This window comes from Oncorhynchus masou, chromosome 30 (genome assembly GCF_036934945.1).
Source record: "Oncorhynchus masou masou isolate Uvic2021 chromosome 30, UVic_Omas_1.1, whole genome shotgun sequence".
Lineage (NCBI taxonomy): Eukaryota > Metazoa > Chordata > Actinopteri > Salmoniformes > Salmonidae > Oncorhynchus > Oncorhynchus masou.
In genome coordinates, this window is record NC_088241.1 from 46,073,820 (window position 1) to 46,090,283 (window position 16,464).

A 16,464-nucleotide genomic window follows, 5' to 3' on the forward strand; every position below is an offset into this window, starting at 1 on the left:
TGGCCTGTGGGTGAGGTTTATGACCCCCCCCCCCTAGATACCTTTCTCCCTTTCCTCTCTCTTGACTCTACAGAAGGACTCTTGAAAAGTCTTAAACATAGAGGGTCTGGGAACATCAAAAGGTGGGGGGAAAGGAACCATATTTCGGTAATCCAACCAGCTGAAAATATGTGTTGGTACTAAATGAATATGATGCCAGATCAGTTGGTGTCTGAGACATTATTACTGATGATACGACAACATAAACTGTATCTTGGAAAGTCTAAACATTATAGTTTTTACAGATTCATTACAGATTCACATGGAAATGTTGTGCAATTTAAATGTTTAAATATGAAACTATTTGTGAAAAGATTAAATGACATTTGGGCTCTTAAGGAATGATGGAGGCCACTGTGTTCTTGGGGACCTTCAATGCTGCAAAAAAATGTGCCACTCTTCCCCAGATCTGTGCCTCAACACAATCCTGTCTCGGAGCTCTACGGACAATTCCTTCTACCTCATGGCTTGGTTTTTGCTCTGACATGCACTGTCAATCCTGGGACCAAATATAGACCAAATATAGACCTTTCCAAATGATGTCCTATCAATTGAGTTTACCACAGGTGGACTTCAATCAAGTTGTAATGGAAACAGGATGCAGTTTCGAGTCTCATAGAAAAGGGTATGAATACTTATGTAAATAGGGTATATCAGTTTTTTTTTATTTTAATACATTTGCCTAAATTTCTAAAAATCTGTTTTCACTTTGTCATAATGGGGTATTTTGTATAGATTGATGAGGATTATAAAAAAAATCAATTTTAGAATAAGGCTGTAACGTAACAATGTGGAAAAATTCAAGGTGTTTGAATACACTGTACATGTTTTCATTGATAAATCAGTGCCATACTATATTATATTTTGTTCATTTTTTATTTTACTTTTTACAATTGTTATGTACAGTGACAAGAAAAAGTATGTGAACCCTTTGAAATTACCTGCATAAATTGGTCATCAAATTTGATCAATCTTCATCTAAGTCACAACAATAGACAAACATAGTGTGCTTAAACTAATAACACACAAATTATTGTATTTTTCTTGCCTATATTGAATACATAATTTCAACATTCACTGTGTTGGTTGGAAAAAGTATGTGAACCCCTAGGCTAATGACTTCTCCAAAAGCTAGTTGGAGTCAGGAGTCAGCTAACCTGGAGTCCAATCAATGAGACGAGATTGGAGATGTTGGTTAGTGCTGCCTTGCCCTGTAAAAAACACTCACAAAATTTGAGTTTGCTATTCACAAGAAGCATTGCCTGATGTGAACCATGCCTCGAACAAAAGAGATCTCAGAAGACCTAAGATTAAGAATTGTTGACTTGCATTAAGCTGGAAAGGGTTACATAAGTATCTCTAAAAGCCTTGATGTTCATCAGTCCATGTTAAGACAAATTGTCTATAAATGGAGAAAGTTCAGTAATGTTGCTACTCTCCCTAGGTGTGGCCGTCCCGCAAAGATGACTGCAAGAGCACAGCGCAGAATGCTCAATGAGGTTAAGAAGAATCTTAGAGTGTCAGCTAAAGACTTACAGAAATCTCTATAACATGCTAACGTCTCTGTTGACTAGTCTACGATACGTAAAACACTACACAAGAATGGTGTTCATGGGAGCACACCACAGAGGAAGCCACTGCTGTCAAAAGAACATTGCTTCACGTCTGAAGTTTGGGAAAGTGCACCTGGATGTTCTACAGCGCTACTGGCAAAGTATTCTGTGAACAGATGAAACAATGGTTGAGTTGTTTGGAAGGAATACAACACTATGTGTGGAGAAAAAAGGTACAACACACCAACATCAAAACCTCATCCCAACTGTAAAGTATGGTGGAGGGAGCATCATGGTTTGGCGTTGCATTGCTGCATCAGGGCCTGGACAGTTTGCTATCATTGAGGGAAAAATGTATTCCCAAGTTTATAAAGACATTTTTCAGAAGAATGTTAGGCTATCTGTCTGCCAATTGAAGCTCAACGGAAGTTGGGTGATGCAACAGGACAATGACCCAAAACACGGAAGTATAATATCAACAGAAGAAAATATGGCTTCTGGAGTGGCACAGTCAGAGTCCTGACCTCAACCTTGATTGAGATGCTGTGCATGACCTCAAGAGAACAGTTCACACCAGACATCCCAAGAATATTTCTGAACTGAAAAAGAGAGGAATAGAGGAATGAAGAGGAATAGTCCAAAATTCCTCCTGACCGTTGTGCAGGTTTGATCCACAACTACAGAAAACGTAAGGTTGAGGTTATTGCTACCAAAAGAGGGTCAACCAGTTATAAAATACAAGGGTTCACATTCTGTTTCCACCCTGCACTGTGAATGTTTACACGGTGTGTTCAATAAATACAAGAAAACATGTCATTGTTTGTGTGTTGTCAGTTTAAGCAGACTGTGTTTGTCTATTGTTGTGACCTAGATGAAGATTAGATAGAATTTTATGACCAATTTATGCAGAAATCCAGGTATTTCCAAAGGGTTCACATACTTTTTCTTGCCACTGTATATATTCTGTGCATGCCAACAAACAACTCAATTCCCCCCAGGGAACAGGTAGGATCCCTTGCTCCTCACAGGGAGCAGAGGTGTAGTCTCCCCGTTGGTCCAGGGACACATACTATAATATTTGGGCTCCCGCTGCTTTTAATGGGAATAGTTCAATCCACTGCACAGGGGGAAGCAGCCCGAGTCCTCAGAGATGAGACACAGTCTCTGTTGGCCAAGGGAGCCTTACGTGTGGTGCCAGTGAGGGGAAGCTCACCAGGGCTTCTTCAGAAGCTATTTCTCCCCCCCCATCCTGGTTTATTGCACCTTAACAAGCAGCTGAGGAAGTTGGAAGAAGTTAAGCTACAGTAAAACTACCCATAAGAAAAATATAGTTTACTCAACTCAAGTTACTTTGAAAAAGTAGTTCACTCACTACATCTAAACTATTTTGTGATAAATGATCATATCTGAAATTTTTTATTTTCAATCTTTCTGTGATTGTACAGTCATGGCCAAAAGTTTTGAGAATGACACATATTAATTTCCACCAAATTTGCTGCTTCGGTGTCTTTAGATATTTTTGTCAGATGTTACTATAGAATACTGAAGTATAATTACAAGTATTTCATAAGCATCAAATGATTTTATTGACAATTACATTAAGTTGATTGAAAGAGTCAATATTTGCAGTGCTGGCCCTTCTTTTTCAAGACCTCTGCAATCAGCCCTGGCATGCTGTCAATTAACTTCTGGGCCACATCCTGACTGATGGCAGCCCATTCTTGCATAATCAATGCTTGGAGTTTGTCAGAATTTGTGGGGTTTTGTTTGTGTACCCACCTTTTGAGGATTGACCACAAGTTCTCAATGGTCTGGGGAGTTTCCTGGCCATGGACCCAAAATATTGATGTTTTGTCCCCTGAGCCACTTAGTTATCACTTTTGCCTTATGGCAAGTTGCTCCATCATGCTGGAAAAGGCATTGTTAATCACCAAACTGTTCCTGGGTGGTTGGGAGAAGATGCTCTCAGAGGATGTGTTGGTACCATTCTATATTCATGGCTGTGTTCTTAGGCACAATTGTGAGTGAGCCCACTCCCTTGGCTGAGAAGCAACCCCACACATGAATGGTCTCAGGATGCTTTACTGTTGGCATGGCACACTGACTGATGGTAGTGCTCACCTTGTCTTCTTCAGACAAGCTTTTTTCCGGATGCCCCAAACAATCGGAGACGGGATTCATCAGAGAAAATGACTTTACCTCAGTCCTCAGCAGTCCAATCCCTGTACCCTTTGTAGAATATCAGTCTGTCCCTGATGTTTTTCCTGGAGAGAAGTGGCTTCTTTGCAGCCCTTCTTGACACCAGGCCATTCTCCAAAAGTCTTTGCCTCACTGTGCGTGCAGATGCACTCACACCTGCCTGCTGCCAATCCTGAGCGAGCTCTGTACTGGTGGTGCTGCAATCCCGCAGCTGAATCAACTTTAGGAGATGGTCCTGGCGCTTGCTGGACTTTCTTGGGTGCTCTGAAGCCTTCTTCACAACAATTGAACCGCTCTGATAAATGGTTGATTTTAGGTGCAATCTAATCTTACTGGCAGCAATATCCTTGCCTGTGAAGCCCTTTTTGTGCAAAGCAATGATGACGGCACGTGTTTCCTTGCAGGTAACTATGATTGACAGAGGAAGAACAATGATTCCAAGCACCACCCTCCTTTTGAAGCTTCCAGTCTGTTATTCAAACTCAATCAGCATGACAGAGTGATCTCCAACTTTGTCCTCATCAACACTCACACCTGTGTTCACGAGAGAATCACTGACATGATGTCAGCCGGTCCTTTTGTGGCAGGGCTGAAATGCAGCGGAAATGTTTTTTTGGGGATTCAGTTCATTTGCATGGCAAAGAGGGACTTTGCAAGTAAATGCATTTCACAATATGCAAATTGCCATCATACAAACTGAGGCAGCAGACTTTGCGAAAATTAACATTAGTGTCATTCTCTAAACTTTTGGCCACGACTGTAGCTGATCCCCCAAAACTGTTTTTTTTTACATTTAGTATCATTACAGAGAACTGGTCAGCACATTTTTTTTAGTAATCGCTTGTCACTAAATATAATGCATTATGCTCATGTGTCTCAAGCATGTTATAGAATGTTACAAAACACTCCTAACCAAATCATGTTACATCAGAATCCCATTTTGAATGATGTGTCTTGTATATTTTTTATTGCACTGTCCCATAAATTCATATTTGCATATTTTTGTTGTTGTGTACAGCATCAGTCAAACATGGATTTATATTCATACATAAAAAACACTCAGCAAGATCACTGAATAATTTTAACAATGACCCATGTTTATATGCATACATACATTATCTACTCGCAAAGAAGTTTGTTATTGGACTAGTTGTATTATGATTTATTCTATTCTACTGAGCCATTTACTTCATGTTCGTATTCTTTTTATTTTATTTTATTATTACACTTCTGTGGCATTGAGAAGGAACCTGCAAGTAAGCATTTGTTGGACGGTGTATACCATGTGTATCCTGTACGACTAATAAAACTTGAAACTTGTTTACTTTCAACGAGGAGGTTTAATAAAGTGCTCACATGATAAACAGCTCACATGTGCAGTGCACCTGTAAATGGTGAGAATCAGAGAGAGCAGCAGCACCCACATACTGTAGCCAAAGCCCCTTCCAAGACTTCATCCAACTCTTAGAACCAAGCTTAACTTATCACAAAAGAATTTACGAAACACATCCATGAATGATCTACTGCAGAATACCAAGGCACATTGTTGGAACACCCAACAACTTGTTTTTTTTGTATGGATGAAACAGTATTTTTTGTTTCTGCTGTCTAAATTTAGATCAAGGTCTAATTGGAATGATGAAGTAAATGTGAGAAACTTAGAGGTTCCTGGGAGAATTCAATCTGGATATAATTACACAGAGTTTAGGTCTCCTTCATTAATCAAATCTATAGTCTGTGTAATTCTTAAGTAATTAATGAGAATATTGGTGTATTATAAAGTAATTGAGCTTAATTTCATAGATGTGATTGAATCCTTTCTTTCTTTCTTTCTTTCTTTCTTTCTTTGTCTCTCTCTCTGCCTTTGTCTCTAATTCTCTTTCGGGTTGAGTCCACAGACACAGCTTTCATGGGAAATATTGTAAACATTATGGCTCGAGTCAACACTAAAAGAAAGACTTTGGCGTCCTCTGCTGGCCCCGGCACACACACACACACACACACACACACACACACACACACACACACACACACACACACACACACACACACACACACACACACACACACACACACACACACACACACACACACACACACACACACACACACACACACACACACTTTCAAGGAAAGCTATGATATTGTTATTTAAGTTTCAGTTCAAATTACAGTATACACACTGTCTTATTGTCAGTTATTCACTGATTGCATTATACAACCTCAGATCTTTGTCTCAAAATGCTTTCAATACTTGTGCAATGTCAAATCAAATCAAATGTTATTTGTCACATGCGCTGAATACAACAGATGGTACAGGTACACCTTACAGTGAAATGCTTACTTACAATCCCTTAATCAACAATGCAGTTAAGAAAGATAAGTGTTAAGAAAGTATTTACTAAAAAATTTAAAAATACAAAAATAACAAATAATTAAAGAGCAACAATAAAATAACAGTAGCAAGGTTATATACAGGGGATACAAGTACAGAGTCAATGTGCAGGGGTACAGGTTAGCTGAGGTAATTGAGGTAATATGCACATGTAGGTAGAGGTAAAGTGACTATGCATAAATAATCAACATAGAGTAGCAGCAGCTTAATTGATTGTTAATTGATTGGAGAATGGGGCCTTGGCCTCTTGAATAAGCAACACAGTGGCTGAATGGCCCAACAATAATTATCTCTGGGGGGGTTGGGTGCAGGGAGCCAATGACTCCTGACTGCTTGTTTTTGTTAATTCTGCTGTGGCCGGTCTTCACACTTGCACACAACAAAAGGGCAAAGGGGTGGTCACAAGCAGGCCATCATACACCTGCCAATAAACTGAAAAATGCTTAGAGACATAAGATGTATACAGGGAGGAAGCACAGTGACTTCGCAAAGACTATAGCCACTACATAGCCTATATCTGTCTGGAGGAGCCAAAGGGGAGGCATCAATAATCTTAGCAATAAGATTATATACTCAGAGTACCTATTTGTTGTCTCAGGAACAATCAATCTCATGTTCAGGTGTTTCAGTGATATATGAAGTTTGTTTGAATAGTGTTAAAATTACTTTTAGAGAGCCTATTGACAAATCTAGCCATAACAGCACCAAAAACGATTACAATGCCATCTCTACAACAGACTGAGATAATCCAGCAAGCATTATTTTATTTTTTACAAATTCTTCTTATTATGGTCACTGGTTGAAATGTACATTTATTTTCGTAGCCATCAAAGTATTCGGTCCAGGCTAGCTACGAGCCTGCGTTTCCACAGGAAGCCCAAATCTGTTTTTGCTGCAGGGTGTCTTGCCACCAGAGAGGGAGAGGCAAAGCGAGAGGATTTACTCTGCCCAAAATCTGTTTACGTGAGATAAGCCCCTTTTTGTATGGAGATCTATTAGAAAGTGTCGAATTACTTGAGGCTTATTTGATTGAACATAGTTTAGTCATGTATAAGCTGTTACAAATGTACTGTGATAAGTGGATTCCGGTGGCATTCCGTAAACGTTGAGAAAAACGACGTATTGTGCCTGTTGTTTATGGGTATTTGCCCCTCTCATTGGCTAGAACGGTCCCATCTGCTCTCTTCTGCCTTCACTCATTGAGGACATATATTTTCCATTGTTAGAGCGGTCACTCTGTTATCTTGTCAATATAATGCAGGAATCATCAACTAGATACAGCCAATGCCCGATTTTTTTTTCATGAGCGGATGGTCAGGGTACCGGAAACTTATTACTAATACTTTGTAGACTGGAAGTTGACCACAAGAAGCACATACATATATAATATTTGACTAAAGCATAATCACTTCAAACTTTGCATACTTTTGTATATGATCATATATATATACACTCTATTATACGTGGGAATACTTTGGAACAGATTTCTAAAATACATATATATTTTTTACAGTTTATGTCCAACAATAAAACATGTCCGGTGGAGTTGAGCGATGACCAGTGTGGATGGACTGGAGCTCCGACGTCACATAAAATGACGTTTTTATTCAAAACGACTGATTTCCGGGCTCACAGAATAGCCCTTATTACACATTACATTGTTATATGTGGGCTATTCGTTGGCTGCGGAAATCAGTCGTTATGGATAAAAAACGTCATTTTTATTAAAATAAAATATGTGTATGTGACGTTGGAGCTTCAGTCCGCACACGCATATTGTCGCACAACTCCTTCATAAATCGTGGAGTTGAATTTAGTATGCTACAACGGTGTATGCGAGAACCTGTTTGTGACGAGAGACGGCAATCGTAGCTGGACGCTCGGCCTGAGAGGTTAATGCCTGGCTGTTTATCGAGAGAACATAGCTACAGGGAGTTTATAACACCGGGTTGGAGCTACAGGCACGGTAAACCACCCAAACGTAGAGACATTGGATGTCTGTCCTATACAATTGTACATTCCTGCTTCAAGCTGAGTTTGCTTGTATTTCAGCTATCTAACATTAGCTAGGCTAGCTTACGTTCCTCCAACTCAACTGACTTGAGATATTTGCTTGAGGTAGCATAGGATCTTGTTTAGCGAACTAGATAGTAGCTAGCTAATTAACTGAAATAACAGATTAAATAGTTTAACTAGATACCAAGTGATTGGTTACTACTAGCGAGCTGATAACGTTAGCAAGCTACAATACATTTGTTTGAAATGGCTAGCTAACTTTAGCACGGTCCAGTGCTAACGCTTACCAGTTATCACCAGTAAGTAATGCCAGCAAAAGATGGCGGACACCTAACCAAGCTACTAGCTAGCTATCCAACTGCTGCTATGGCCTCGCTAAGTAGTTAGTTAGCTAGCTAGCTAACTTAGCTGTGTCTAACCACCCGATTGTTTGTTTTCGTCCGTTGTGATCAGTGTGCCCGGTCTAATACACTCCCAAATGATTGCGAGACATGTAACTTAAAGTTAACTATCTGGCTAGCCATCTAGTTCACTAACTTAGCTAGCTGGTTAGCTAAAATACACGGAATCACCCAATATTTCTCATGGTCATTAATGCCAACGTCTTTGCAATTTTACTAACGATAAGCAAACGTTAGTTTATCCCCAACTTATCTACCTAACGTTAGCTTATTAGCACCTTTACCATTTCATAAAACTAGTTACACTTGACTTGTAGCTAATAATGTTGTCGGTATTTTGTGTACTCTGTAACTTTTCATGGTTATTGCCCTATGGAACTCCATCTAGGGTTAAAGAAATAAAGCTAGCTAACGCTAGTTCCACGGTTGTTTTGTTACCACACGAATTGAACTATTGATGTAATGATATAGCTAGCTAACGTTACGTTTAATTCTGGCTAGTGTCCGTGATGATGCAGGTCTGCCAATGTGGCCTAGAAATTGTCATGGTACTTTAGAGACTAACTAACCTGTTTGGACATTATTTTGAGAAAATATGACTTTTTTTTAAAAAATAAGACACTTCCCTGAGATACGTAATTTTTTTTAGATCCTATAGATTTGGCTGCCTTCATTATTCTCTCAAATTTGTGTGAGGATTTGATGACGAACCTAGATGAAATTATTTGTCCTCTGTAGCCCTATAGAGGCCTAGGCTATTTGGAGACCAAGCCTGTGACTTGGGAGAGATTGAAACAAATAAAGGCCTTCAGTTTTTTTCTAAGTGCTCTTCCACACATGTTGGGCTTTTGTGATTGCAGGCCTGCGGGTAGCATCCTCCCATTGACAGTAGTATTGTATGCTTTGGCTGTCACAGTGTGAAGGCATTAGTTACATGATGCTGTCACTTGAGCAGCTCCTTTGGCAGGCTCTGTCCATAATGCTTATTTTGCCTCTGTTTCCTCCTCTGTTGTTGACCTTTCACAAGGAAACCGCCATGTGTGGGAATTCTTGAGTTGTCTCTTGCACCCAACTGTGTGAGGCTAGTGGCTCATGCCAAGGTAAATACATTTTGCAAGTGTAAAAGGCAATGCTCCTGTATTTGGTAGATATGTCTGGGTGGGTGTTGTAACATCAGTTTGTCAATCATTCCTATAAATATATATATATATATCTCTCTCATTCAGCTTATGCAATATATCAGTGGAAATTTTGGTAAAACGGTTAATTGTTTTAGAGTGAAGTCAGTGTTTTGTGCTGGTGTGGTTGCAGGCGTCTAGCTAGCCTAATCTGTCATTTGAAATGAAGACGCCTCTAATGCATAAAGTCTGCCACTCCTTGTAGGTCAATCACTTTAAATATGAATAAGATTTCAATGCCTTAGTGTTGGCTGAAGTTTAGGCCTGCATGGTACAAGGCTACTAGGCCTAGATCAGATATCTATATTCTGTCGCGGGCCAGTTTTTTTTTTTTTTGTTTTTTTTTCTTGAGTGGGATGGTCTGGGGCCACCTAATTGGAATACTTGACCAGATTTCCTAAATTAAATTCACTTGAAACTGATTTCCTGTTTTTACAGACGTATGTCCAACTATGAAAACTCATAAAAAAAAATATATATATATATATAAATAAATATATATATAAATAAATCAGTATATATATATATATATATATATATATATACACACACACAGTACCAGTCATTCCAGGGTTTTTACTATTTTCTACCATTGTAGAATAATAGTGAAGACAACTTTTGAATAACCTTGTAGAAACCCCAAAAAGTGTTAAACAAATCAAAATAGGTTTGAGATTCTTCAAAGTTGCCACCCTTTGCCTTGATGACAGCTTTGCACACTCTTGGCATTCTCTCAACCAGCTTCATGAGGTAGCCATGCATTTCAATTAACAGGTATGCCTTGTTAATTTGTGGTATATCTTTAATGTGTTTGAGCCAATCAGTTGTGTTGTGTCAAGGTAGTGGTGGTATACAGAAGGTTGCCCTATTTGGTAAAAGACCAATTCCATATTATGGCAAGAACAGCTCAAATAAGCAAAGAGAAACAGTCCATCATTTAAGACATGAAGGTCAATCAATCCAGAAAATTTCTTGAAATTTATGCAGTCGCAAAAACCATCAAGCGCTATAATGAAACTGGATCTCTTGATGGTCGCCACAGGAAAGGAAGTACCAGAGTTACCTCTGCTGCAGAGGACAAGTTCATTAAAGTTATCGGCCTCAGAAATTGTATCCCGAATAAATGTCTCTTGAACTCTGAAATGTCTCAACATCAACTGTTCAGAGAAGGCTGTGTGATTCAGGCCTTCATATTCGAATTGCTGAAAAGAAACCACTTCTAAAGGACACCAATAATAAGAAGGCTTGCTTGGGCCAAGAACCATGAGCAATGGACATTAGACCAGTGGAAATCTGTCCTTTGGTCTGATGAGTCCAAATTCCAACCACCTTGTCTTTGTGAGATACAGAATAGGTGAACGGATGATCTCCACATGTGTGGTTCCCACCGTGAAGCATGGAGGAGGAGGTGTGAGGGTGCTTTGCTGTTGACACTGTTGGTGATTTATTTAGAATTCAAGGCACATTTAATCAGCATGGCTACCACAGCATTCTGCTGTGATATGCCATCCCATATGATTTGCTCTTGGTGGGACTATCATTTGTTTTTCAACAAGCCAATGACCCAACATACCTTCAGGCTGTGTAAGGGCCATTTGATGAAGGAGAGTGATGGAGTGCTGCATCAGATGTCATGTTGTACAGTAAGGCATTGTTGGCAGAATAGATGGATGCTGTTCAATGGATGATTAATATAATTCACCCAACACATTTCTTTTTAGTCTAACAAATATTGCTATCAGGTTGTAAATCACAGCTGGCCGTGTACATTGTTTGCTGCCGACATTCATTCAGGATGCACTGTTTCAGAAGAAGAAAAAAGACTAATGTAACTACGGCTGGGAATGTCAATATAATTAAACTAGCACGGGCAATGATCACAAATTAGTCATGTTAGGATAACTTATCAGTCATGTTTATTCATGTAGCTACTTATTTAGTGAGATAACAGCCTAATGCCGCTAGCTAGCTGCTGGGAGGATTTCATGTCATTGGATGAGTTGCTGACTTTTCCACCCATATAATTTTTTCCGGTGGCTACAGCTTGATACAGGTGTCATTTGGTTAGCTAGCAAGAAATGTGAATCACTTTGTTAGCTAGCAATGCTTAACTTGAGCAACTGTTATCGTTATCCACACTTAGAATATCTCTTAGTTGTCAATTTATATTTGGCATCAGTCAAATGGGCCGACACGTTCCCATTCAGTTGTCAAAACGTGGGTTGGGACAAGAAGGCAAGCTGCAGAAGGGCGAGCAGGCTACTATTCCCCATCGTTTATCAGTGCAATTTTAGCAAGCTAAAAGTTTGAGAGGGTTTATCTACTGTTCCCTTGTTAGATTTTAGGTAATTTTGCTCAGGCTAACATTAGTTGTTGATGTGCATAGACAGAGAGAGGGAGCCTACCTATTCATAGTTGTTTGGTCAATGGGATTGCAAAGTTCCCAAATGTAAAAGGACTCCCTTGGGATTTAGATATTTGCAGAAATCCATTCAGGTCTGTTTTGTGGCATTTTGGTGAATTTTTTTCTAATGATCAAAAGTCACTGTTACTTCCTGTAAAAACACAGTCCAGTTCAAAATTAAGGATGGCAGGCCTATGTGGCAAATGGCTTATTTGCATGAAGGCCTACTGGAGCCTACAAACACCAGTTTGTGTAGAGTCTGGTCCTGGACAAGACAAGTTTATTTCCTGAGGTGTCTATTAGTTGTCCAAATGCACGGCGGCTTTCCCAATCTATATTGCTATAGAATTAAAATATGAAAACGTGAAAATGACTAAGTGCTCGCTTGTCAGAAAATGTAAAAAAAAAAACAAACATGCGCCATTCTTCCTGAGGCTGTATATGAACACTTTAAAAAAAAAAAACATTTTAATGTTGCTAAAACACTCGGTTCCACTTTAAATGGCAGCTATAGAATTTATAGTGGACATGTTATTACTCGCTCACTGTATGTGTGCAGTTTGTCCATGTGTTGTTTTCCCAAGCAGCTGTACAGAGATTTGGGCATGTCTGTCTAAATATAAAATAAATGTCAGCACATACTTTTCCTGTGATTATTAGAATTTGGGTTCCAAATCCAACCATGCTTTTTACTTGTTTACACCAAGGATGGTGTTGTCACGATAGCAGAATTTTGACTTCGATTCAAAAACAATACAACTGCAAAAAAAGGCGTATTAGCCAAAGTCACAGAATGGAACTTGATCCAGACGGCTCTTAAGTTCAATATCATTTATTGAAATGTTTGATTTTTGGATGTATGCATTAATTAATCAATTATACAACTCATTTGACTTTGGTAAACTGACTACCTACATAACGGTCATTTTATTTGAATGGTAAATCTGTAGTCTTGATAAACTGGGTAAATCAAGTACAGGTGACTGCCTATTCAATAGGAGTGTGCACATTCATTGAGTTACTGAGTTTGTTTTGGCTGATTTCATGGGGCTACAGATGATAAAAAATCAGTCTTCCATTTGGGACTTATTGTCCTGATCAACATTTGCGTAGAAGAAGCAACCACGTCTTTTTATAAAAGTATGCGCTGTCTCTTTAAGACCCATGACTACATTCACAGTCAGCTCCAGCAATGATGATATTGATGGGGAGCGACGTGAGGCGGGGAGAGGAAGTGAATTAATAAAGTTTTGGTGACTATTTTGAAATAAGCAATGTTTTGGTTTGAATATCACAAACAAAGTACTAGGGTAGTTAATTAATGTTAGGTTCAGCTGTACGCTAGCAAGGAAAGTTGTCCTACAAAGTTGGAAGCTACCAGTGTAAGCTAATTTTACCATCAAAGTGTCTAATGTGAATGAATAAAACAATTTAATTAGAAACATTAATAATGCAACACATTGCACATTTTTTTTATCAAGGCAAGTGCTTCAATACAGTTCTACAGTGTTTCATTATAAATAATAAGTAATGCAATAATATAGGCAACAATGCAATCGGAAAAACAGTTATTCTTGTGTAACAACTTTGCATTCATTTTTTTTTTGTGAAATGAAGAGTTTCACATAAGTTTATCATAAAGATTCATGCAATAGGCAAAACCTATGAGCTCCTATGTCTGTCCATTGTAGGTTTTCCATCTATCACAGACCTCTCCATTTGAAGTACATGATTGTCAGCCTCTTTGTTGAGCTCGGTGAGTATCTCTCGCTTGTCTGTGAGTAGTCTTGTATTTGCTGAAACTCCTCTCAGTCGACTGGGAAGTAGATGTTGGGCACTGCCACTTCAGCAACTCTTGGGAATCTCGCACTCAGGCCCCTCCAGTAATCAGCAAGCTCCAAAGCAGTTGAGGGCTTCCTGGATACAGTTCTGGTAGGCAATCCTTTCTTCACTGACCTCTGTTGATGGGTTTCAGGTGTGTGTGTGTGTGTGTGTGTAGGCTTCAATCTGCTTTTCCATGGCTGGAGCCTGCCTGGGATCGAACACCCTAGCCAGCCTGTAGACTTCTGGCTGGATGTGTGTCTCAGTGCTTTGACAATTTTGAAGTCCAAGTGGAATGCATCATGGAGATGGTCAAGCACATCCCTTCTCTCTCCAATCTCCATCTTTCTCAATAGCTCATCTGTCTCTGCACTATACCCACATGTTTTTGACGTTCCGGTCACTAGGTAAGAGCCCAGATCTTCCATGACATTGTATGCAGTCACTGCTGTGGGACGGCAGGTTCCTTTCAGGATTGACAGAGCTGTTATCAGTTTGGCGCAGCCCTCCAAAATGGTTACCCTAACAGTGATGGCCGGCACCTTCTGTTTCCAGCTGGCTGAGGATGTTTGTGACTGCTTGGGATGGTGATTTTTCTGCCAACAAAAACTCTGTACTGATGAACATGCTCTGCATGGTACTTCACTGCCTCAAACCAGCTATTCCATCGGGGGCTCACTGCTTCAGGAGGTGCCTTGGCCTGCACAAACTCCTTCATAATAAGTAAGCTCCCCCATGACTTTCTGGCAGGCTTCTTGATGAAGACCGATCTCATCCATGTTAGAAGTGTTTGTAGTAATGCCAGGTCTCACCCACCAGATTGATGACATGACAGACGGGTTACATGGACACTGTTGTGGCAGCACGGGGCATTATCTGTGACCATTGCCCAGGCACTGTTCAGTTTGTTGCTGTGGAGCGAGGCTAGTATAACTTGGGAAGTTGTTGAGTAGTTGCATCTCTGTGAAAATGACATCCACCAGAAAGTACTGGTTTTCAATACCTGCAATGAAAGTTGAGGAAACGTTTTATGTTTTAACCTAAAATAATATTGTGACAAAATACATGTGTAAAAACAATATAGAGATAGTTAGCTAGATGGAGAGACAGCTGCTGACATGTATCGCTATATGATAGCTCGTCGTTTGGAATATCACAATTTGCGTGCGGACAATTCACACTGCGGAATGTAAATGTAGGCTATTGCAACGGTATATTAATAGGCTGTTAACTCACCAATGATTAGAATGCTGCAATCCCTTGCATCTGTCTCGTCAACAACCACCTCAAACTTCTTCCAACGGATCTTCTGTAGAACGGCAGTCATGTTGGTCGAACACACGGGGCAGGTGAATTTGAGAGATGCTGCTCTCATTTTCGGGCAACGTTCCTCCCTTTTTGCAATGCTTCACTAGAAACGTTCAAAGCTTTTCTAAGGGGATGTCGGACTCTGTTCACACAGCCACAAAGTCCTGAATAAATTCTCGTCTTGAATCTGCTGATGCGCTTGCACTAGTAATGGTTGTTTTGAAGAGGCATGCTCTGGCTAACACGGTACTTTTCTTAGTCTAAAGCCCATGTGAAAAACAGTGTTCACACATTTTTACGGGTCTAATCAATAGTATGTTGACTGAATTTGCAAAACAGCTTATCGCCTGATGACTCCTAGTCCTTTGGGTATTGCTATGCTCTGAATTTAGGGTCGTAAATTTTTTTTATTTATTTAATGTATTTTATTTATTTTTGGACGACTTGGTTGACATGTTTCTCAAAGTAAATGCCAAGTTGTTGGGTGACGTAAGTGACCCACTCCCCTCTCAAAACACAATTATTTCTTTAGGCCTACTCATCTGTAATTTTTACAATTTATAAAATCATTTAGGTTATTACAATTAGGCCTTTTATCGATTTCAGCCAAAATTATGGAAAAAGCTGCATATTCCACGTTTTAGTTGATTCCAATTTTATGACAAAATTCTGCGTTTGTCTACATTTTCTGCATAGCGGAAATCATAGGATTCCACCTTTTTTCTAGGGCCCTATCTCACAGCCCTCGCCGCATGTGTCAGGGCCATTACGGATTACTAAGGAAGACCCAGCCTTGATCTGCCCAACAATGCTTCTACCAGACTAACTCAATGCATTTTATGCACACCTCGACAAAAACATCGCTGTGCGTGAGCGCTCCCACTAACAAGAGGACTGGCTGATCTCTCAGAGGCAGAGGCTTTTTTTAATCAGGTCAACAATTGCACGGTCGCTGGGCCGGACGGTATTCCAGGGCATGTTCCTAGAGCATGTACTGGACAACAGGTATGTTCAGTCATTTTCAATCGCTCCTTGTCCCGGTCTGTAATAGCACATGTCCCAAGCTGACCACCAATCAGTCCTGTTCCCAAGAACTCTAAGGCTACATACCTAAATGACTACTGCCCTGTAGCACTCACCTGTAAGCATG

The 16,464-nt window shown here is 39.8% G+C and overlaps 1 protein-coding gene across 2 annotated transcripts in view; it reads left to right on the top strand.

The window, feature by feature from the left end:
• The first annotated feature begins 7,839 nt into the window (after positions 1 to 7,839).
• LOC135522657 (NEDD4-like E3 ubiquitin-protein ligase WWP1) overlaps positions 7,840 to 16,464 on the top strand; it is a 53,255-nt gene continuing 44,630 nt past the window's right edge. For both annotated transcript variants that reach the window (XM_064949128.1, XM_064949130.1), the window contains exon 1: positions 7,840 to 8,152. The gene's annotated coding sequence lies outside the window, so the exon portion shown is untranslated. The remainder of the gene's footprint in view (positions 8,153 to 16,464) is intronic.